Source organism: Mixophyes fleayi, chromosome 2, assembly GCF_038048845.1.
Source record: "Mixophyes fleayi isolate aMixFle1 chromosome 2, aMixFle1.hap1, whole genome shotgun sequence".
In the NCBI taxonomy this organism is placed as follows: Eukaryota; Metazoa; Chordata; class Amphibia; order Anura; family Limnodynastidae; genus Mixophyes; species Mixophyes fleayi.
Window position 1 is genome coordinate 87187528 of NC_134403.1, and position 24422 is coordinate 87211949.

The 24422-nt window shown below is 39.8% G+C and overlaps 1 protein-coding gene across 1 annotated transcript in view; it reads right to left on the minus strand.

Annotated features, from left to right (window-relative positions):
* The window catches only part of GDF11 (growth differentiation factor 11), a 178597-nt gene that overhangs the window by 111374 nt on the left and 42801 nt on the right, over positions 1-24422 (minus strand). The window lies entirely within an intron of this gene.

Consider the following 24422-nt stretch of genomic DNA (forward strand, 5'->3'; position numbering starts at 1 on the left):
GGTAAAAATGTGCAACCGCAATATTCTCAGGAAAATGACGGATAATTGAAACTATCCCAGTGTGTGTGTACTTTAATCATATATGACTCACATCAAATTATGGCCAAAACTGATTTTAGGAGCAGTCAGGACACCATTTATTAAAGAAGACTGGTCACCTGGCTGCATTCACTTTAACACATATTGTTTCCTATTCTTAACAGTATAAGTAAATGATCTAAAATACAACATGTTAATAATTGGGGACAGTTCATTCAAAAGCACAATGTGGTTCTTGAACTACAGATATGATTCTTAAGTTACCAACAAAATCTATGGTCATGGCTATGGGAGCTGCCATTACAGTAGGCGCAGCATTGTCAATTGAAATCTGCAGAGACGTCCCACCATGAAATCATATACAGGATCTTATTTTTTACTTGGAAGATATAGGGGGGTATTCAATTGTTAGCGTTAACGCTCTCAAACGAGCGCTCAAAAAATCTTAGCGTTAATACGGTAATTACTCGCGGAATTTCAGCTCGCCGCTCCCTGAGCGGCGAGCTGAAATTCCGCGCGTAAACTACCGTAATAACGCTTTTCGAGCGCAATATTACTGTATAAACGGTAATATTTTTTGAGCGCTCATTTTTTAGCGTTAGCGCTAACAATTGAATACCCCCCAGTATGTCTTGTATGACCTATGTCTGCATCCTTTCAACAGCGGTTTGTTACCTAAAGGAATGCTAATCTTTTTTTATATTGTGGGGTAGGATGTGTAAAACTAGATTGCTTGTTGAGTTGGGCTTCTTGCCTGTGGTGTAAAAAGCTGGTGTTAAACAAATGTGACTCGAATGCCAAGGGGAAGCTTAAGTGTGTCAAGATCATAATTCATTGAATAGAAATTTGTGTGCCCTCTTGATGACACCATGAAAAGGTGTACTATTTCCTGCGTACACTACTTTGCTGTTAGAGCATCACGAAAAAATATTGCACAAGAAACCACATGAAGCTAGATATAAGTTAGCATGTCACTGGAAATACTTTATAATGCAATAAGTATGAACAAATTGTTTACAGGTCTATTATGAGAAAACACACAAAACATTAGGTGCTAATGGATACAGTATATTACGGTTCATCACTTAACCGCCACTACACCATATAGCTAGGGATGTGCACCGGCCACTTTTGGTGTCTCGTGTTTTGTGTTTTGGATTCAGATTTGCTTGAGGTTTTGGGTTCGGATTTGTTTCGCAAAACACCTGACGAAAGGTTTTGGTTCGGATTTAAGGTTTTGGATTCGGATTTATGTGTATACGCGTTGTTCCCACAAGTGAATATAACTTTATTTAGTGATGAGCTGAGGATGTTAGCCAAACTTGCAGACGGTAGGGTCACCTGATGCATTTCTCTGCCTCTTTAGGGGCAGTTTCATCAGAGGTTTCTTCTATCCTGATTTACACTAGCCCTGCTCCCCATTATATCTATGTGTTCTCCTCTCCAGGGTGCTGCGCATTACAGTGCTCCCTATTATATGTATATGTTCTCCACAACAGGTTGCTGTGCATTGCGGTCTGCTCCCTCTTATATCCAAATGTTAGCCCCTGAGCCCCCTCATCCCTGCTGCAGTACACTGTGGTGTTCCCCCTTACCTATATTTACCTCCCCAAGTGTCTGTTGTTTCACCTTATAACTACATGTTCTCCTCCCCTTCGCTCCTGTACAATGTGATGATGTGATATGCTCTCCTCATATGTACCCACTCCCCACTCCCTGTTGCCACACTCCCCCAAACTGCTGCCAGACACCCCATATGCCACATTCCCTCTACCTTCTGCCAGACACCCCATCTGCTACACTCCCTCACCCTGCTGCCAATCTCTTCATGCTACCACTGACCCACTATCACATTTTCCTTCTCTTCTGCCTAACATCCCCTGCTGCTGTACCTCACCTGCCACTTTTCTCCCCTTCCAGACTCTACCTATATTAACTTTAATATAGGTAACTATATGCATTATCTTTAGAAAGCATATTACTATTATGAACATATGATTGTTTTTATTTTTTAGCATTAAAAAAGCATTTCAGGTGCAAAATATTTAATATATCGAAAATGTATAAGGCAAGGTACAGTGGTGTCCATATGATTAACAAGTGGCAAAAGGAAAATATAAACCTTAATTAGGGGCTGGCCATACAAACTCTGAAGGCTGGCCAAACCCCTGTGTGGACACACACACACACACACACACACACACACACACACACACACACACACACACACACACACACACACACACACTATTTTATGGGCCCCTACCATTGCAATCCCCCATGGGCCCTTCTTGAAGCACATTACAGTATCATTGTACACCCACAAAAAATCATTACACCAAATTGATTTTCCCTATAAAAAAAATTGCACCATCCTGTTCCCCAAAGAAAAGAAAGGTAAGTATCTGACATTGCATGAATTTCTACCTCTACTTTGTTCTCAGCATCAAACCACTTACAAGCATAGCATTGAGAACTTCAATTACTAATACTGTGCACGGAGATGCTTCTACTGTAGGAAACCTCAAATGTGGTGAAAAATCTGTAGAGGTGCGCTGTGCAAAAATTTAACTTACATCAAAAGTCCAACTCCTGCCTCCTTATTTTTTTACATCAACAATATTGACACATCTAATATTAACAAACACTTTCAAACGATTAATCCTATAGGGACAGATTCAATTCTCCACGTTGTTCTTCAGAACAACGCTGCCGCTAGATTTCTATGCTGATTTTTTCTCGTGGCTCATAGAGCTGCAAGCAAAAATCAGTGGCTAAATTACCATAGTAACGGTAATAATGCACTGCCCTATAATGTAACATGATTTTCAGTGAGTAGCTGCAAGTAGGCATCCAAGGATCATTTATCAGTTCCTCATACTAGTGTGTTGTCCATGATGGCTTCTTCCAGTTCTCCATGTCATTCATGCTCCTCACCTCTACTCCATTCCTTTGCTAGGAATGTGCAGTGTTATTCTTCAGAATGAGCTGGCTGCAGTCTGATAATGGCACGTGATATGATGTTTATAATATCTCTTAGCCAGACATTAAAAGAGTGGAACTGTAGACTACATGGGATTGCCATTAGAATGCTGAAAACAGGATGTGCACAAATGATATTCACATCGGGCATCTCACTGATCTAAATCTACCAATATAAATTGGGGCTCTACATCATGACTTGCTCACCAAGATCCTTGTAGGTACCTTTTAAATGGACTGATCTTTGGGAATTCCCTCTACCCTTTCCATAGAGAGCTCTGAGAAGATATCTGGGTGACTTTTATTACATGTATTTAATGATCTTTATTATATTGCTTGGAGGGCAGCTAGAAATGTGCTCTTCCCTGTAGTCAGGGCCTGATTATCCAATTGTCTGTCTAGGCTGCAGTCTGGGGCACAAGGGTTTGGGAAAGGGGGCACAATATTTTTGGTGGTGCAAAACTGTGACAGGGAGAGGTATAAACTGAAATTCATTTTAAAATATTAGAGAATAGTTGTTCACCAAAAGAAAAAAAAAAGCATAAAAAAAATGCAGTAAGGTTTTAATCTAGACATATTCCTATGGTGAAGGCTGAAAACAATGTGTCATCCTTGGGCGAGCGCTTGAGGATAAGCAGGTAGGAGAGACAAGAATGGCGACAGGAACAAGTGTGACAGCCCCTCCGTCTTTACTCTCAGTTGCGCTTGTTCATGCCTCCGTTTTGCTATACAGTTATTTTAATGAAAATGAAATGAGTGACGATTGACATGACCCTTTAAAAAAGCCAAGTGGAGCTGAGTTTCAAAAACACGAGCACATACACATTGGTGGTGGTGATGGCGTGGTGAAGGAATCTGAAGTATAAATTAAGGTTGAGTTTGTTTTTACCTATATAAGCCTGGCATAAAAGGTTAGGGAGACCTACAGGCCTATTAGCCTAGTGCAGCCTGAACTGTTAATCAGGCCCTGTCTGTACTTAGCAAGGAATGCCCTCACTAAACCCAACTTCTCCCGTCAGTAGCTACAATCTTCTGCTCCTAAACAAACATCACCATCTTGTTACTCAAACCCATGCCCTTTGGTGGAAATATCAGGGAACCATCACAAATCAAGGCACACAATGTCACTAAAGAGGATTTTGTTCCGTGAATTGGCTATTTTAAGTTTTGTTAATGAGGCTCACAGAGGAGGTACTTTGACACCCCTCCTTGCAATCATCAGTATATTGAGGAGATTAAGGGGATACTAGCCTCTGTGTTCTGAACATCTTCTTCCGTAGATAACCCTATCAAGTGCAGAGTCATGGTAGAGGGTTATTTTCTGTTATGACCTGTAACACAGATAAATATTCCACCTTCGCCTCCGAGTCCTTCTCCTTTACTATGTATTCCACAGAATTCAGCAGTATTGATAAGTATGCCAGTCTACTCATCATCATCATCATCATCATCATCAACATTTATTTATATAGCGCCAGCAAATTCCTTCGCACTTTACAATTGGGAACAAACATTAATAAGACAATATTGGGTAGTACATACAGACAGAGAGGTAAGAGAACCCTGCTCGCAAGCTTACAATCTACAGGACAATGGGAGTTTGAAACACAAGGGCATGTGCTACATCATATTGCACAATGGACCAGCTAGAATGCAAAGGTAAAAGTATTGAGTGGGCTGTGTGTGTGTGGCAATGTTGGTCAGAGGGTTGTTGTCTTGCGTTAGCTATGTAGAGGGTGGTAATAGGGAAATCTAGGGAGATTAAGATGGTGGTTGAGGAATATCATAAGCTTGTCTGAAGAGGTGGGTTTTCAGAGAACGCTTGAAGGTTTAAAGACTAGAGGGAAGTCTTACTGTGCAAGGGAGGGAATTCCACAAAGTGGGTGCAGCCCTGAAAAAGTCCTGCAACCGAGAAGGGGAGGATGTGATGAGAGTGGAAGAGAGATGTAGATCTTGTGCAGAACGGAGGTGTCGATTTGGGAGATATTTTGAGACAAGTGAGGAAATGTATGTCGGTGCAATTTTGTTGACCTACCTTATTTTCTACATCACTTCTCATGTCTCTTACTTCCAATTATGTTTATAAAGCTTAAAATATGGCAGAAAGCAATTAACAGAATTAATAGATTGGAACCATATGTTCATAGTATTTCTCCTACACCAATTTACCTGTCTTAAGTATTAAAATGGTCTAATTGCCAATTCCGGACATCAAAGTCCCTGTTCAGAAGTTAGGAGCCGAGTTATAAAAAGATGAAAGACCTATTTATTAAGTGGGTAATTGCCATCGTCAATCCTATTATTAAGTATCAATGGCTCTTACCACTGAAGGCTCACCCATACTTTTGCATGGGGTAAACTATTATTTTGCCTCCCTAGTCATTTCTATGCAATTGGGCTTAGACCTTAGGAGGACATTAGGCTTTCTTTCTTGTGACTTCCTATAGTACATACTCTGGGATTCTCTTCCATGTGAGTTAATATTCTATATTTAAAGTTTCACAATCAGTCGACTGCAGGTGAGGCACATTTTTATTTCCCTGCTTATTACATCTGTCAAAGTAACTGCTAGGGACGACCCTAGTGCCCATTTAATTTACTGTGGCTACTGAATCTCTTGCTTTCCTAGTTACAGGCAGACATGACTAAATCATGGATTTTCCACGAACAAATGTGTAGACGATCTCTAAACCTGTGACTTCCATATATAATTTCAAGGGCTGTTCTTTCCTTATGCCATTTGTAGCTTCACTGCGATTGAGTCAGAATAGTACATGTTCTGAAGAAGTCCTTACTCTGCTCTTGTGAAAGCAGTGCAGCAGCCTCATGGGGAGTGCGGTGGCCTCGGAGGCAGGGCAACCTGGCATTTCCAAACCCACCTTCACATCCGGGTCAGATTGCAGCTGCACCCCTTACAGTGGTGGTACTTCCACCACTGATCCGCCCCAAGGACTGTGCTGCCTGATATAGGGTTATGGGAGGAACAGCCCTGTCCGGGGTTATGTGAGGAACAGCCCTGTCCGGGGTTATGTGAGGAACAGACCTGCCTGGGGTTATGGGAGGAACAGGGTTATTGGAGGAACAGCCCATCCAGGGTTATGTGAATAACAGCCCTGCCCTCCATATTCTAATAATTGCTTTGTCTTTCTAATAATCACACAAAATCAGAGCCCTGTACATTATTCTACATGATACTAGCTGCAGAGTTTGCTTTTAAAATAATAGTATTTACTTTGTATTCTCTGTAGAGAAAACTTATGCAATGTGGGGTGTTTATTTGCATATAGTTACAAATAGGGAGGAGTTTTAAAAGTCTCCTTAACCTTATTGACTTTCCCAGTAAGTATACACAGATGTAATGTTCTTAATGGAAAAAAGTGGGAATGGTAACTTGCATCTTGTGGACGTTGCTCTACAAACATCTGGATGAAGTTAATAAGGGCTATGGGCCACATGGCATTGAACCAAGCAATCTGAAGAAATTGGTTATGAATAATCGTGGCAATTACATAACAGTGTGTCTAATCTCAACAGTTGAAGTTCGTGAAGGGTTAACTAGTCTTTACAGAAATGTGCATGAAAAACAAGCTAATACACTTTTAATGTAATGAAACATAGGTTGTACTAAACAAACATACTTCCTTTTAGTAATGGACTAAGTCACAGTTTAAGCAAGGTTCATACTGTATATTAGATGTGATATTAGATACTATTTTGGTTACATTATACAAGACAGTCATTGTGAATGGATCTTTTTCTTATTAAGTAAACATTATATATTAAATGAAGTGCCTCAGGGGTTGGGTTTGGGCCAAGCTCTTTTCTGTTTAAATATTTGTATTCAATTTCACAAAAGTAAGCAACAATTTAGAGAAGGTAACAGCACTGTGAAAACCATACATAGGAAGGGGATATAAAGAGGTAAGACAACAATGTAGTGAGATTTGAATTACCGTTTTACCGAGCTAGTCGGGTGGTGCATGCACATGTGTGACTTCTATAGCCGGATCACGCATGCGCAGTGGAACTTAGAGCAAAGACTATAGGGCTTTCAGTTCCATTTATCAAACAATAAGTAAAATAATAAATGTAAAAAAATAGAATAAAATATGAAAAAAATATGTTAACAGAATAAAGCATTTTGTTCTGCTTTCACCATCCTGAGATGGTAATAACAGAGCAGGTATTGCAGCGGTACATATATTGCAGTGATGCTTGTTAAAAAGCATGGAGGAGATAATCTCTGCGGAAAACCTAATTAAGCCCTATATTCCGGGTGCCTCCCAAATTTAGGGGAGTCCTCCTGTGACGAGTAGGCAACCTCCCGGATAATTTTTGGGGTGGGGCTTAATGATGCAATAGCCCCATTATGCCTCACCACACAGGTCACATGACCTGTCCTCCGGGATGAGTTTATGTGAAGAGAGGTCACCAAGCCAAACGCATTTAAAATCATGTGTTTGTGTCTGGCATGTGCTTATCACTTCGGGGTTAAGTCTCCACAAGGAATAGCCAATGAGATCCAGTGGGAGTGTCCAGCACTTTCTATATTAGTAGCTTCAGCAGGGTGTCACTTCCTCTTTTTCTGGATCCGGATACGGTCACGGGACACTGTCCCCTTTCAAAACATCAGACTCTTTGGTTCTCTAGTAAGGAGGACCCTGGTTTGCCTAGTAAGGGCATAACATTGTTGAGTTCACAGGGAATATAGTCACTCATTTGCCTTATAATAGTACCAGCCAATAGATAAAATACATCCTGGGTCGGTGGAAACCTGAACTTCCATCTTACTGGTTCGTGCAATTTTAGCTGACTGCCCTGCTCTCGCCACCACCTCACTTGGTTCGCTGATAATTATAAATAAACTGTGACCTTCTTCCAAACATAAAGTTGGTGTTTGTGTCATTATTTATTGGTTTAAAGTGTTAAGTTATGCAGAGTTTAAGGGCGAAGTGATTTGGGTACATGGAAGGAGGAATCAACACTATGCATTTTAAGCGCCTATTTACACAAATAATCTGTTTTTTAGAGCTTGAGCTAGCTGATTATATTTGTTGTAATTGTGTGCACTTCCAAAACAAAAAGTCCAAATTTGTTCCAACGATAATGATTTAGGATGTAGGAACTAACTTTATTTTGTGATGGGTTATGAAAGTTAATTTTATATTGATTTAAGAACTGTGTCACATCTTTACTTCTACAGAGAAAACTGTGCAGCACTGAAGGTGATCGGCATAGGTACAGGCTATATGTGAGTGCCGGGAAACCTGCTAGAAGAGTAAATGAAAGTGCTGAATGAAAGTAAAGAGAGGAGAGCTAGCAAAAGTATTAAGTATAGTTAAAATCCCCTTTAAATAGCAAGATATTTTTTCCAATATGCTACCAAATTAAAACCCTCTCTCCACTAAACAAAAATCCATCTAAAATTTGCTTTCATAAAATAAAGCTTTTTACCATTTGAATCTGGAGCATTCCACTCAGTTACTCTGCCTCACTAGCGCTCATATACAGAGGAGCTTTGACGTAGGAAGGAAGAGCGTGCACAGATCAGTATGTGGTCTGATGTGAAAAAAAATAAAAACTGACAGATTCCTTTTAAGGATCTATTTATTAAACAGGAAAAAAAATATGAGTCTCACCGGCAATAGCTTCTCCCTACAAAGCATGGGGAAGACTATTTTACAAAGATAGCAAAAAATAATGAATGAAAAAATGTTTTATTATTTGAATGAAGCTTTTTTTCATTCACCAATAATTGTTTTACAACATTCACATTTTATCTATTATTTTTTATATTTTTAAACATTTTTTTTATTCTTCTTCTTTCTTCACTATGTGGAACTGAAAGGCCAACCCTGGTCAGTTCCACTGATCATGGGCCAGTTCACACATGCTGTTAAGTGATTTGGGTGTACACTGTTCATGGATGTGAAGCCAGCTGACAGCAGAAGATCCAGAGGTCAGCAAAAGGCCCAACCATTCACTAATGTGAGTACACTCTGTATTTTTTAAATACAATCCACAGTTTCCAGTGTTCTGATGCTTACATCGTCCAGGAAGTATTTTTTAATAATTAAAAACATAAAATGAATCACAAAATCTTGCATAAAATCACTGAACCTCAAATGTCGAACTGAAGGTCACAAGGTTATCACAAAGTCTTGTACGGGATGGTGTTAAGTACCTATGGGACGTAAGTGTTGAAAAACATTCAGGAATCATTGTTAATGGAAGTCCATGATGACGGAACTTTGTTGTTTAACATTTAGTATAGTTTTAGTATCTTAAAGAAAGCAGATAAAATAGAAGAAACCTCAGTTCACTTCGAATGAAGAGGAATACTTATTGCAGAAAAAGAAATCAGTAATGGGCCAAACAACATAGGAATTGGCATGTGATAGTCTGGAAAAATGTGCTTATTAGAGTTTAGTTTGAACTGTTGGGCAATATTCATTACACATTACACGGTTTGTTCTATGATAGCTCAGAGAATCTCAGTGTTAAGCATTATGTATTATTTATTAACATTTATTTATAGCATACTTCGCAACGCTTTATAATTGGGAACAAACACAGTAATAAAACAAGATGGGGGTATTAACAAATAGACAAAGGAGTAAGAAGACCTTGCTAGCAAGATTCTAGCGGGGAATAGAAGCTTAATACATGAGGTGCTACATGTTATACAGTGGTCCAGCCAAAATGCACTGGGAACAAAGTGTTTAGTGTTCATACGACTCAGTTACATAGTAATATTGATCAGTATGTAATATGATAGAATAGCTTACGGAGGGTGGTTCAGGAACTTTATAAGAGGTGAGATTTCACGGAAGGTTTGGAGGCTAGGGGAAAGATATGCCATCAAGGGAGAGAATTCCACAGCCCGAAAAAAGTCCTGCTGCTGAGGGGACAAGTTGAGATGTGAAAACTGAAAAGATGTTTTTATGTTGGTGCAGTTTTGGTAATTGTTAATAGCAGTATTTTATATTGGATTCTGTAAAGTACAGGCAACCAATGTAGGGACTAGCATTGTGCTGATGCACCAACCGTTTCTTTTTTTATAGAGATGAATGCTTTGAGTACTCTATTTCACAATTTCCCTTTTGAACTATTCATAGAAAAATTTAGGTAGGGACCCGGCGATGCCATTCCTGCCTGCCAGGCCCCCTGCTGTGCTCTCAATAGAGTGGAGCGAGACCTCTTCTGAGCATGCAGCAGACTTCTTCTGAGTATGCTCAATCGTCAACGGGCCTTGGAGTGGAGAACTAGTAGCAGCTGCTCCATCTTCACCCACCTTCATTAATGTATAATATGTACAGGCTCTGAGATCTAACTAACTAATGAATGTCCCATAAATATATCATCTTTATCTTGTGTAGCTCATTTAAATATTTAATACCACAACTAAAAACCTAATTTTGCATGTTCAGTCCAGTGCAAGATCTAGAAGCACACCTACATCCCGAACATCCCGATCCATCCAGGTCCTACCATCAGAAACTGCAAAGTTTCACACCTCTATCTTGACCAATTAAGGCAATGCTGTCACAAAACATCATTTTCAGCATGTAAAATGAACCTTAAAAATGCAGTGCCATGGTATTATTAATATAAACCTTTATGCAGGGCCTGATTAAGGGTTCCAGCCGCCCCAGGCTAATACACTGGTTGATGCCCCCCACCCCCCCTCCCCGCGCGTGCCTCCCGCACCCTGCCCCAACCAATATACCTATATTTTCATATATATATATATATATATATATATATATATATATATATATATATATATATGCACAAAATTGTAAAGTATTACTTAATACATAAAAACACACAGGCCCTGATTCATTAATGAAAGGAAATCCCCAAAAATTGTAACTTTACACATGGACATAACCATGTTGCATTGGAGAGGGATGTAAATTAAAATGTGGGGACAGGTTTATAGTTGGGGGTAGGGCATGTCCTAGATCAACTTTAAATTGCAGTGTAAACATAAAGCTATCAAGTATTTGTGTGCTACATGAAAAAACAGCCAGTATTTAACTTATGTGCAAAATAATAATCCCTTGCATTGTAACATGGTTTTGTCCAGGTGAAAACTCACTTATTTTTTTCTAATTATTTACATTCATGAATCAGGCCCACATAAGTTTGAGCTAGCATATAGAAAAAAATATTTATCCCCCTGCAGCTTACCCCCCCCCCCTGCGTCATGAGCCACTGACCCACCCATAGAGAATAATAGGTAAAGCCGCTGAGCCTATTATCCCACCCCCAGTCAGGATCTGTGCCACTCCCCCATTAATTATTTGTGCCTAAAAATATGATAATCCTTCAATGCTGCCAGTGCCAGTCCCGTCCCCCACCCCCACATTGTGCCTGAAAATGCCAGGTTCTTTCCCCCCATATTATGCCTGAAAATGCTCTCCTGCTCCCCCCATATTATGGCTCAAAATTCTCTCCTGCTCCCCCTCATATTATGGATAAAAATGTTCTCCTCCTCCCCCCCCTCCATATTAAGGATAAAAATGTTCTCCTGCTCCCCCCCATATTATGGATAAAAATGGTCTCCTGCTCCCCACCCCCACAATATGGATCAAAATGCTCTCCTGCGACCCCCCCCCCCCCCATATTATGGATCAAAATGTTCTCCTGCTCCCCCCCCCATATTATGGATAAAAATGCTCTCCTGCTCCCCCCCCCCCATATTAAGGATAAAAATGTTCTCCTGCTCCCCCCCCCCACCATATTAAGGATAAAAATGCTCCCTGAGCAGCCATTGACTCAAAGTACCTTACCTGCCTGTGAAATGCAACTGCTCCTCTGTTGTTCTCCGTCGTCTGGCGGTGTTTGTCCTTTCACTGCGGGCGCGGTCTGTCTGATTAGTGTGGTCTCGTGAGATGTTAACATCTCACGTGACCACACTGAACAGCGCACCGCGGCCGCACTGACGGCAGATGACAGCGTCTTCAGCCTACCTTGGCCTGTGTATGGAGTCATAGGCGGACTCCAAACACCCGCGGCGGACCCCGTTTGGTAACATTTTCTCGGGCGGTGGGCGGGCTTGAATCGGGGAAAAAAAAAGAAAATTTTTCTATTACCCAGCACTTCTGCGCCCCCCCCCCCCCCCCCCCCCGACCCGGCGCCCCAGGCTGCAGCCTGGTCAGCCTGTTGGCTGATCAGGCCCTGCCTTTATGTATATAGCACTAACATATTACACAGTGCTTTATAGAACTACAAGTATTGTAAACTATTATCTATAAAAATGTTCTGTATGTTAATACTGTAAATTAGGTTCAGGCTTTACATTTTTTAAACCTGCTGGGCAGGTATAATTTACTTATTTACTAGTTTTGGATGTGTACTTTTTATGTGGTCTCTAATTAATGCAAGTTGGTAAAAAAAATTCCACAAGGAAAAACAAACGCATAAAAAACACATAAGTGTTTGCTAACAAAGCTGCTTTAAAAATAAAATTTGTGCTTTCTTACTTTCCCTACCATTTTTATTCTGCTCTTTTTGCTACCTGTTATTTTGTTTTGTCCATAAATGTTCTGTTAGAAAATTCTCATTTCAATACTTTCTTATATTTCATTTTATACATAGGGGTATATTTATTAAAGGGAGATAAGCCGTAATCCCTGTGAAAAGGCATTTTTTCACAGGGATTTGGGGCTTTTCCCTATTTACCAAAGCCCAAGCTGGTAAAGGCTATAGTCTATAGGCTAAAGGCTATATGAACAGTTGTAAAGCGATACGGAATTTGCTGGCGCTATATAAATAAATGTTGATGATGATGATGAAGCAGCTCTAAGAAGTTGCTGTACTGGGGTCCAAAATTCCTTTTGGCAACCCTGGCAAACTCTGGGGGCCTAATGTGTTGCTTTACACACTGGCAAGTCTATTGGCTAAGGATGGCAGCGGTCCTCTGATTGCTTATGACATCTCAGGATGGCGTTAGCAGGGGTTATCCACATAAAAAAATAATTATTAAAATAAAGCATTTTTTCTTAATTATTATTTGTTCTTTCTAAACTTTAAAAAAATTTTTTGTAGAGTCCACGTCCAGCTCTAGCATGCGCACAGGGTCTCAGGACTTGTTTGACAAGCAGTAAGACTCCTCTGATAGCCAGTATCACCAGGGAGATGAGCATCTCTCACTTTTTTCAAATAAATTGCATGTTAAAAGATTTTGTTATTGCTGCAAAATGCAGCAATTTAAAATCTAGTCTCCGGGGGACTCTTAGTAAATAGACCTCATAATTTAAAGTGTAACAAAATGAGACATGATTGGAAGCAAGCAAATACAGTTTGATGTAAAAAAAAGATCTGTGTCGCATTCATTTGCTTTGTATGTCAGTATTAATTAGGGATGTGCACCGGCCACTTTTGGTGTCTCGTGTTTTGTGTTTTGGATTCGGATTTGCTTGAGGTTTTGGGTTCGGATTTGTTTCGCAAAACACCTGACGAAAGGTTTTGGTTCAGATTTAAGGTTTTGGATTCGGATTTATTTTGAAAAAAACATAAAAAGTGTTAAAATCAATTTTTTTTGGTTTATTTTCACTCCTACGCTATTATTAACCTCAATGACATTCAATAACAATCATTTCCACTAATTCCCAGTCTATTCTGAACACCTCACACCTCACAATATTGTTTTTAGTCCAAAACTTTTCACCGAGGTAGCTTTCTGGACTACATAGTGCAGTGGTCCCGGTACACAATTTGGTACCGGGGCCACAATACCTCCGCCTTCAAATGGTCTGAATTCCACTGCACAGCTGCCTGCTCCTACATCCTCTGCAGCATATACAGGGTGTAGTTCGAGCATGTCAATACCTCTTGTTTTTGACGATGACAGGTCATTTTCATTAATTTATGATTTGGCAGCAACAGTCAACGTTGTTTAATATCTGATACGCCTCTATCTGGACTGCATAGTGGAGTGGCCCCGGTACCCAATTTGGTACCGGGGCCACAATACCTCCTCCAACTTTCAAGTGTAGTGTTTATAATTTATAAAAACTACAGTAGTTATAGCACGTCAATAACTCTTGTTTTAGACGACCATGGTACAGAGCATTCATCATTGAGATCCCATCAAGTATGTGAAAGACAGACAGCGTCGAAGTGTTATTTATTGACCTTGTTAACAAAAAAATTGTCCCTGTTGCAAATATTCGTGCAATGAAGAGTGACTTTTTCATTTAAAGCTTTTTCTCAAGCTTTCAAGTGTAGTGTTTATAAGTTATAAACACTACAGTAGTTCAAGCACGTCAATACCTCTTGTTTTTGATTATGACAGGGCATTTTACTTTTGGTTTAATTTGTTGAATTTGTTTTAATTTTGTTTCACTTTGTGCTCATGGCAAACAACTGTTGAATGGTCACATAATGGCAAAAAAAGAGTTGCAAGATGGAATTGTCCTTGGGCCCTCCCACCCACCCTTATGTTGTTGAAATAGGACATGCACACTTTAACAAACCAATCATTTCAGCGACAGGGCCTACCAAACAACTGTGGCTGAAATGATTGGTTTGTTTGGGCCCCCACACCAAAAAAGCTATTCATCTCTCCCTGTACAAACTAAACAGGCTCTACTGAGGCAAGATGTCATCCTCATCCTCAACCTCTGATTCCTCTCCCCCTACAGTGTGTACTTCCTCCACCTCACACATTATCAATTCGTCCCCGCTGGACTCCACAACCACAGGTCCCTCTGTACTATCTGGAGGGCAGTGCTGTACTTCATTGAGGAATTGATTATTCATTTTTATGAACATCATTTTTTCAACGTTCTGAGGAAGCAACCTCCTTCGCCGCTCACTGACCAGGTTCCCCGCTGCACTAAAAACTCTTTCCGAGTACACACTGGAGGGGGGACAACTCAGGTAAAATAGAGCCAGTTTGTACAGGGGCTTCCAAACTGCCTTTTTTTCCTGCCAGTAACATAGCAGTACCACTGGACTTATACTGCTGAATCAGTGAACTTTGTAATATTGCAGTACCACTGGACTTATACTGCTGAATCAGTGAACTTTGTAATATAGCAGTACCACTGGACTTATACTGCTGAATCAGTGAACTTTGTAATATAGCAGTACCACTAGACTTATACTGCTGAATCAGTGAACTTTGTAATATTGCAGTACCACTGGACTTATACTGCAGAATCAGTGAACTTTGTAATATAGCAGTACCAATGGACTTATACTGCAGAATCAGTTAACTTTGTAATATTGCAGTACCAATGGACTTATACTGTAGAATGAGTGAACTTTGTAATATTGCAGTACCACTGGACTTATACTGCAGAATGAGTGAACTTTGTAATATTGCAGTACCAATGGACTTATACTGCAGAATGAGTGAACTTTGTAATATTGCAGTACCAATGGACTTATACTGCAGAATGAGTGAACTTTGTAATATTGCAGTACCAATGAACGTATACTGCAGAATGAGTGAACTTTGTAATATTGCAGTACCACTGGACTTATACTGCAGAATGAGTGAACTTTGTAATATTGCAGTACGAATGGACTTATACTGCAGAATGAGTGAACTTTGTAATATAGCAGTACCAATGGACTTATACTGCAAAATCAGTGAACTTTGTAATATAGCAGTACCAGTAGACTTATACTGCTGAATCAGTGAACTTTGTAATATAGCAGTACCAATGGACTTATACTGCAGGATTGTTTTGGGATATTTTTTTTTTATTTATTTTTTTTATAATTACTTTTTTTGTAATTTTTTTTTATAACTTTTTGGGAAATTCTTTAGAATTTGGGAATAATGGGGAAATAACAATGCCCTTAGAAGGACAGAGCACAGGACACAACACCACTGGACTGAACAGGACACAGCACAGGACCCAGCAGCACCACTGAACTCAGAAGGACAGAGCACAGGACACAGCACCACTGGACTGAACAGGACACAGCACAGGACCCAGCAGCACCACTGAACTCAGAAGGACAGAGCACAGGACACAGCACCACTGGACTGAGCAGAACACAGAGCACAGCACAGCACAGAACTGAACAGCACGAGATATAGTAGGTACAGAGGACAACCTAACACACCCTCCCTCTACCCTGATCAATGCCCGAGTGAAGATGGCGGCGACTAGCGGGGAATTTATAGGATCCGAGTATCGCGAGATCCTACAGCAGGATTATGACTCAGAGCCTCGGTTTCAGTTTTGCAATTGGCGGGAATACCCGGATCTGTCTCGGATCCGGCTCGGATCGGCAACGTTCGGGTGGGCTCGGATTTCAGAAATCCGAGTGCGCTCATCTCTAGTATTAATGTTTTAATTACATGGCTTCTAGTGCGCACAATCACATATTACATTTGGTTTACACCTTTTTGTTTAAAATTGGTTTAAAAAGTTTAAACAGCAAAAACAAAATCCAGCTAGTCTGTGCTGTAAAAAAAACTGTAATAAATCTCTTAAGTGAAATATAAAAAAATATCAAACTACCCCAATCTGTCTATTACCCAGCCAAACCGTTGTTATGTGCGTATTGACGCTAAACAATAACGATTGTCGAACCTCGATTTGTGTTTCCAACGGACAAAGATTTATTCGCAAATAGTAGAATAAATATGCTCAAGCGAAGTAATAATAAATAAAGCCGTTACTTATCGCAGGCGCTCTGGATCCAGTGTGCAGTCATTCAATCCTGAAGTCTGCGGACAAGATGTCTGAACACTAAATGTGAAGCTGCTGCTTATATACACACAGAAATACAGTAATACAATGAAGGTGGTATAGCTTGCATCTATTGGTCCAGGTCTCAGGAAGGTCCAAGGGGTTGTCAATCATTGGCTAGTTCATCCTAAGGAATCCAAAGGAGGGGGTCACCTCTCCAGGGGGTATGCTCGGCTCTTCCCGCCAAGATTCCTTAGTCTTAAGTAGTTCATAATTCCCTATCATTCATAACTTGTGTATGCACTCTGCGATTCCTTCGCAGAGTGAACCAAACAGTAGGATATGTAAAGAGGTTTATTATGATACCACTCAAGATATGATTCCTTCAACCTGTTCCGTGTATTTCACTAATATGCATGTAACTCTAATATAACATATAAATACTACTATATTTCGACATAACTGACTATGTGTTGCAACTACCATTAATGTGTACTATTTTATAAGTATGCGTGTTTGTGCGAATGTATGGTAAAAGGCCAATTACTGTTGCTGCCACGTGTAGTGGATGCGTACGCCCTTTCACGCCGTAGCGTGCCCTTGTACGTCGTAACGTACCGTACGCATCTTTTCACACAAAGACAACCAAGTTTGCTAGACTTTAATTAAAATGACTTTATCCAATTTGCTGACTTCGACACCGTATACATAGTCATAAGACTTTCACCTCGTACTGTAAAGGCAGATGTAATAACATCACTGACTTTGCACAATGTAAATAACCACCACTACCTTTGAAAGATACCCTCTGCTGAGTATTACTCGGGGAAGTTGCTCTCCATAGCTGATTTCATTGAGTAACTACAGGCGGTGTGGCTGTTACTGGGCCCAGAGCTGAGGGAAGCCCAGCCATGCCGTTGCACTGCTACCCCTCTCTGAGGCCTCCCCAATAACCTGAGGACCTGCTCAGTTCTTAAAAACGCAGACTGGAGGCTTCTTCTGAGAGCATGCTCAGAAGAGGTCTTTGTTGTTTTGAGAGCAGAGTGAAGGGCCCGGATAGCAAGAGCAACATCACTGGGCCCCTACACATATTTTACTGTTGGGCCTGCAATGCACTGTTCTGACCCTGGCTCGTTTCCTACGATGTAAATGTATTATCCCTTTAAACCAATACTCTTGTCTTATCAAGTATCGCACATATCCTCTTTGTCCACTTATACCTAATGCCTATTGTGCCATTAGCACGTTCAAGGTGACATTCATAATTTAAATCTGATATAACAGCCAACTGCTTTGTTTGTCATCATGGTAGACAACCTTTACGAACACAAACAAATTTCTCCTAGTGATCTGTAGCACTAAACGAACATAGTTTCACACACTATTAGATTGGCCAGGTTTTCCAGCATCGATCGCCCTGTCCACAAGAAACACCAGACTTTAAAACTTTAAGCACCTCCCAAGCTCAAACCTGATTGACAGGTGTCAAACCCATGTCTTCCTCCCACTGAGACTGACTACCTTCCCTAGAGAAAGGTTGTGACAGGATGGACCTCCTATGCCATCCCGTATGCTGTGTTGCTTGAGACGGGCTGAGCTTGCCTTGCCACCAATCCCTTTTCTTTCTCCCAAATGTGCCCTCTAACCGCAGTAGGAGTGGCTTTTGCTGCTGTCATCACTAGGCTCCATAGAAGCACTTAGAACCGGGTCCTTGTGGGTAACTCTCGTTGCTTGTGTAACCCCTTGCTGGTATACCTGTGCTGGTACCTCTGACCTCTTGCTTTGAGATCAGGGTTGCTGTGGATGATTCCCCCTAGCCTATCACACTGGCTAGAGCTGCAGTTACCGGGCAGAGCGTTGTTACTGGAATGCTGGGTTCCAACCTCAGAACAGCCGGATAACAATTAGATTTGGGGGTAAATGTATGAACCTCCGATTTCTGCAAGGCGCCGGAAATCGGCGACTTTGCAGGGATAATTTAAAGTGGCGATGGCTTGTAAAGGCAAGTTTGCCTCTTAAAGCCATCGCCGCTTTAAATTTTTACTGCAAAGTCGCCGATTTCCGGCGACTTGCAGAAATCGGAGGTTCATACATTTACCCCTTGGTCTAATCTGCAGGTCACAGGATTTACAGCAGGTAAGTAGGTGTCAAAGCAAGTTCCTTAAGCAGTGATGTTTATTAGCTCAGGGAGTCCTAAAAAGGACAGTTACATACATTAGTGTAAGGTACTAGTGATCTCCAGAAGTACAGATGGTATAATACATTTCAGTGTAACATAGAGCGCTTTGTATTCAGTTTGGGACACTAGCATGGCAGGAGGTAATCCAGCCTCCTGCCCCTTTAACCAATTAAGACTGATTCATGCAGCCTGCACATAAATCAGCCTGGAGGGGTTTAACACCTTTTTACATTACTACTAGCGGTGCCATTACATCTGAGGTTTTCTATTGGATGTTTAGCATCAGGATATAAAATTTCTCTAATCTTGCTTTCAACGCAGTTTAACTTGCAAAGTTCACATTCATCTGTGATCACGTGCATAGGGAGTCTACCAGCAAGTATAATTACCTCCTCCTGTCTTTCAGGCTCAATAGACATTTTGGTCACTAAGCTATGAAAAGGTCTAATTGACATGAGATTACTCTCTCTAGACAGATGCAAAACCCAAACATGAAATACTGTCTCAGAAGTCCATACATTTCCATACAAAACACATACCACTGTAAAAGGATAAGTACATTTGCAATAATAGGCATAGGTGCATTAAATATCTTTAATCAGCTATTTCTATGTGATCCAGCCACAAGTAAGTTATCTATAAGTGATCCAGCCGCAAAGGTGATAAGAACAGGTGCCATGCTTGGCCTTTTTCATATTCTCCATTACAGGCACATCCTGGGGCCCATCAGCTGCTAGAGAAGACTTTGATTAACACATATGGTGAGTCAGTCATTTTGCCAAACTATTTAATACCTACTTTCTCATCAGTTCAACAGTGCAAGCACTAATTACCTTTGCCCAAGTCACGTAACAATATTGACACTATTTAAAGGGGATATTATCACAAGTTCTTTACAATGTTCCTTCCCATTAGTGGTGTAGCTATAGGTCCCTGGATCTCTATGATAAATCTTAACTGAGGCCTGCTCATCCACCTGCACTCCTACTAAGACCCATAAGCAGGGGCACAACAAGATATTAATGGGCCCCAAAACAACATTTCGAATGGGCCTCATTTACTTTCCAATGCTGAAAAAGTCACATATATACAAAGGGCTTTGACAGGGAAGACTGGCCCCCCTCCGTTGTGGGTCCCATAGTGGATGCCCCCCCCCCACACACCTATAGTAGTTACGTTCTTGCCCACAAGCATGCTACAATGATCACTATATTTCCAAGAAAATAATGCAGCAACCGTTCCACTGTATATAAAGCAGCCACTATTGCACAATATAAAAATATAGTTTCCAGTATACAACGTAGCCCAGTATATAACACAGCTTCCATTTCGCAGGGTATAAGAAAAGCACTACTGACAATAAATGATATAGACCATTACACATATTACTTTAAATAACCGTTGCTCAGTAAATTAAACTACTTTTTGAAGTATATTAAATAGCCACACATTACACCCATTCCAATTATTTTATCTATCCACCATTGTCATATATATTAAATAGCCATCATTGTCCAGTACAAAGCCACCATTACACAGTATTTTATATAGCCACATTTGCCCGGTATATTAATTAATGACAGCTGCATAGTACTTTATATAGCCACTATTACCAAATATATGAAATAACCGCTAATGCCCTGTACATTATATAGCAACAATTGCCCAGTATATTAACTAGTCACAATTGCCAAATAATCCTTAAGCCATGTCTAGAATCATGCAATATAACTGAGCCAGTGAGGGGAAACAGAACACTATACACAAGCATCATACACAATAAGGAAGTATGAACATATGGAAACCTTGTGTCAGCCATAGCCACTCAGGTAATAAGAGGACCCACGTTCATATGTGGATTGCAGTCTTAGCCCCCTGATTACAGATAGGTCATGTCTTGTGCTATACCACAGTTCCTTTCCTTCCCACAGGCATAGAAACAGGGGTTACTGTAGTAAAAACTAAGACCATTATTTCTTTCTGCCTGGCCAAGATCCTCATACAATGCAGATGTCTTTTGTTTAAACCTACAGAAGTGTGGATCCTACTTTAGCTTTACTTGTAATGTAATACAGCACTTGGCTGTAGCAAAACATTGCTGACTAATAGTAACCCTTATGTTCCAATTGGGAGAGGGGCACGTTATCCCTGATATATTTAAAATCAGCTTTAATAATGTTATTAAAATGCATTTACTGACAGCATACTCATTTATTACATTAGCACTGTGCAGTAGCTTAAATGCTGCCACTGCACTGCGCTAATGTAGGCAATTACGATTCCGTCAGTCAATCTATTTTTTATATATTTAAAATCAGTGTTAAAGGCAATACTGGTCCATCTGCTGTGGGGGCTCTGCACTTCTGATCGTGCATGGGGGCTGTAGCATATGCAGAGAAGTCCCAATATGGAGCAGATGGACACCTATTAACATGGATCCCCCCAAAATGTGGTTATGGGGCCAGATGGCAGCTTGTCACTGCCCCAGCACTGCGAGATCCATATTTTCTAGCTGCCATTTTTTATTAGATAACGTTCCCTTAGCAACGATATAACAATGTTAACAGTGACTTTTAAGTTTTGTGTCAACAACAGCAACATTGACTATCACTAAGGGGGGTATTCAATTGTTGCCGTTAACGCGCTAAAACAAAAAAAAACTAGCGCTCTAAAAATATTAGCGTTAATACGGTAATATGCGCGTAAATAGCGTTAATACGGTAGTTTACTCGCTGAATTTCATCTTGCAGCTCAGGGAGCTGCGAGATGAAATTTAGCGAGTAATTACCGTATTAACGCTAATATTTTTAGAGCGCTCGTTTTTTTTTGTTTTACCGCGTTAACGGCAACAATTGAATACCCCCCTATGTATTTAAAATCAAATACTAATCAAATAATTATATTTACCTGGATGAAGTATGTACAACAACAACAGTATCAAAAAGTAAACATAACCACAAATTATAATAAAGCCATCTAACCTTGTTCTACCTCTTCGGTAGTATCCATTACTGTATAATTTAGGGTTTTGGTGACATGTGGATTAATTTAAAAAAACAATCACAAGTTATAGCACCATTGCTGTTCTTGCACAAACACTGTTCTTATAATTCTCCCATTGTTTTTGTGTTTGACATTGCTTACATATGTTATCTTTATATTTGAGAACAAGGTTACAAATTGTTTCAAAAGTAATCAGCTAAATGTTCACCTTAGTGAGCTACTATCATAGCAACATCTGTGCTGCATTGAGCTGAAATAGGTCAAAGAATACCTGCGTGTGTCAGATTTAATAGGCTACAGCTGCAGAATAAACAAAGACCCAATGACCTGGGCTAAAAATGTGGGTATAGTGAATGTGACATAATGCCATCCATACACCATGTGGCCTTATACTCTACACAAAGCCTAGTGATTCCCTCTGCACAATACTCTCATTGAGTAATATTGTCTCTAGGGACATCTGCTTTTTGCGTTTTTATTTTCTTAAGCATTTTGTTAGAAGAAGCTCTATTTATTCACTAATGCACTTTGGTTAACAATATACCATATGGGACATGCTGGTTATGTCATACATATTCTTTCTTCAGATTTCAGCCACTCCCTTCATTTTATTTTTCACCTCTTTTTCTCTATGTCAATCACTCTAGTTTCTCCATAATTTCTTCATGAAAGCCTTACACTCATTCTTGTCTGATTCCAATCCTCATTTTTAAACCATAAATCTCTGTTAAACCTAGATTCTCATGTCTCAATATAACTGCTCTATATAAAAAGTAACAGATTATGGGCAAAACACTATTAAATATGCCTAAATTATTAATACAGATAGCAAAGGATATAAGTAAATTGTTATTAATATTGGCATCCTTCAGATGCTTTAAAATGTATACATGTTTTTATAAGTTTTATAGAATGAGTCCACTTTGGTAAACATTTTCAAATGTCCAGGATAGACCTGGGTTTGAATTGAGCAGAGCAACACCTATTTGCACTAAACAATTAAAACCAAATTATACCAGGTTTGTGACACAGTGTCAGGTGGAAGATATAGGCCATTAAATATGGAGATGCTACAGTAAAGAGAAGTACTACATACATTCTATGAAATAGTATATCAACCAAATTAATAGACAGGACCCTTTGGGTGAACTTACCATAGTTAAAAAATAATAAGTCAAGCTTATCGTTTAACTCCAAATTGGAATTTAATTTCTATTTCATCATTTTGATGAGTCATCATCTTGCAATAATCAGACGTCATGGCCTGGATTACCACAGCTATGCAGATTGTACTCAGTTGTACCAGTCCCTTACTCAGAGAATTAACAACACATTATCAATCCTCAATGAATGCATAGTTGAGCTCCAGGAATTCATCTTCAAAAGCCAATGACAGTTACTACCATCTACAACTTGAAGGGCTGAGCGGGGGAAGAGAAGTTGCAGTTGAAGTACAGTAGAAGCTTTCCCAAGCAGATGCAGCAGATTCAAGTTCGGATGTACACAGAAGTATTTTCCTTTTCAGCTGTAAGGTTTGCACCTGCTCCAGGGCAGGTGTAAGTAACAGATGATAGTGGTGACTAAACAGGGCATTCACTCTCACAATCTAATGACATGATTGAGAATTCACCTACCCACCCATCTTAGCAAATAACATCATTTCAATTCAAAATAAAACGGAAAATAATAGAAACTGCTGACTGCTTACTTAAAATAGACAGGTGAAAATTTTACATATGCATCTCAGTAGCAACAAAACTATATTCTTTCACAAGCATAGCATATGTTAGCATTTGAGAATGCTTTAATTGTCTTACTGAGCCTTTGTTTTAAATGTCGTTCAATGTGAGAATTATAAAATACACCTATTAATTCACATTTTTCAGTGCAGTACATTGTGTCAAATGATTAGACATAGTTGCATATATTGGTCAATGTGGTTTTATGTTTTAAAATGTTAGGATCGTATTGCCTATATGACACACTTTATAGATATTTCTATATATTCTTTTTTACTTTTCAAAAATGACATTTCATGTGTCTTTATTTTTTTTTTTAAACACAACATTAAACGTTTACATATTTGTATGGACCAAGCTTTGTTAGCTTGAAGTATGTCTTGTTTGTAATATCAAAGTAAACCCCAAAATCTACAATGCATAAGGGGATTTTTTCACAATATTGCCATCCATGGGTGTAAGAGGCCGAGGTTGCTGGTCAGGAGGAAGATGGCATTGATCTTAGTCCTCCAGAGTCACAAAATTATTTAGCCTTCAAGGCATATGTTAATTCATCTTATTTTACATGTAAGTATTTTAGGTTAGCTTTAAATGTAATACTTACAATAAATGGACAAATAACCATAACAATTGTGTATTGAGTGGAACAGGCAAAACTAGTGGCACACACAAAAACATGCATGAAAAGAAACAAAATCATTTGGACTTGCGACTGCGCTTGCCCCCTTGGCCCAACATTCCATATGCCGCCGTATCTTAGCTGCCTCTGGGGCTCCAGTGCAGTACATGTCACTGGTGCAGGAAAAGCCCCAGATG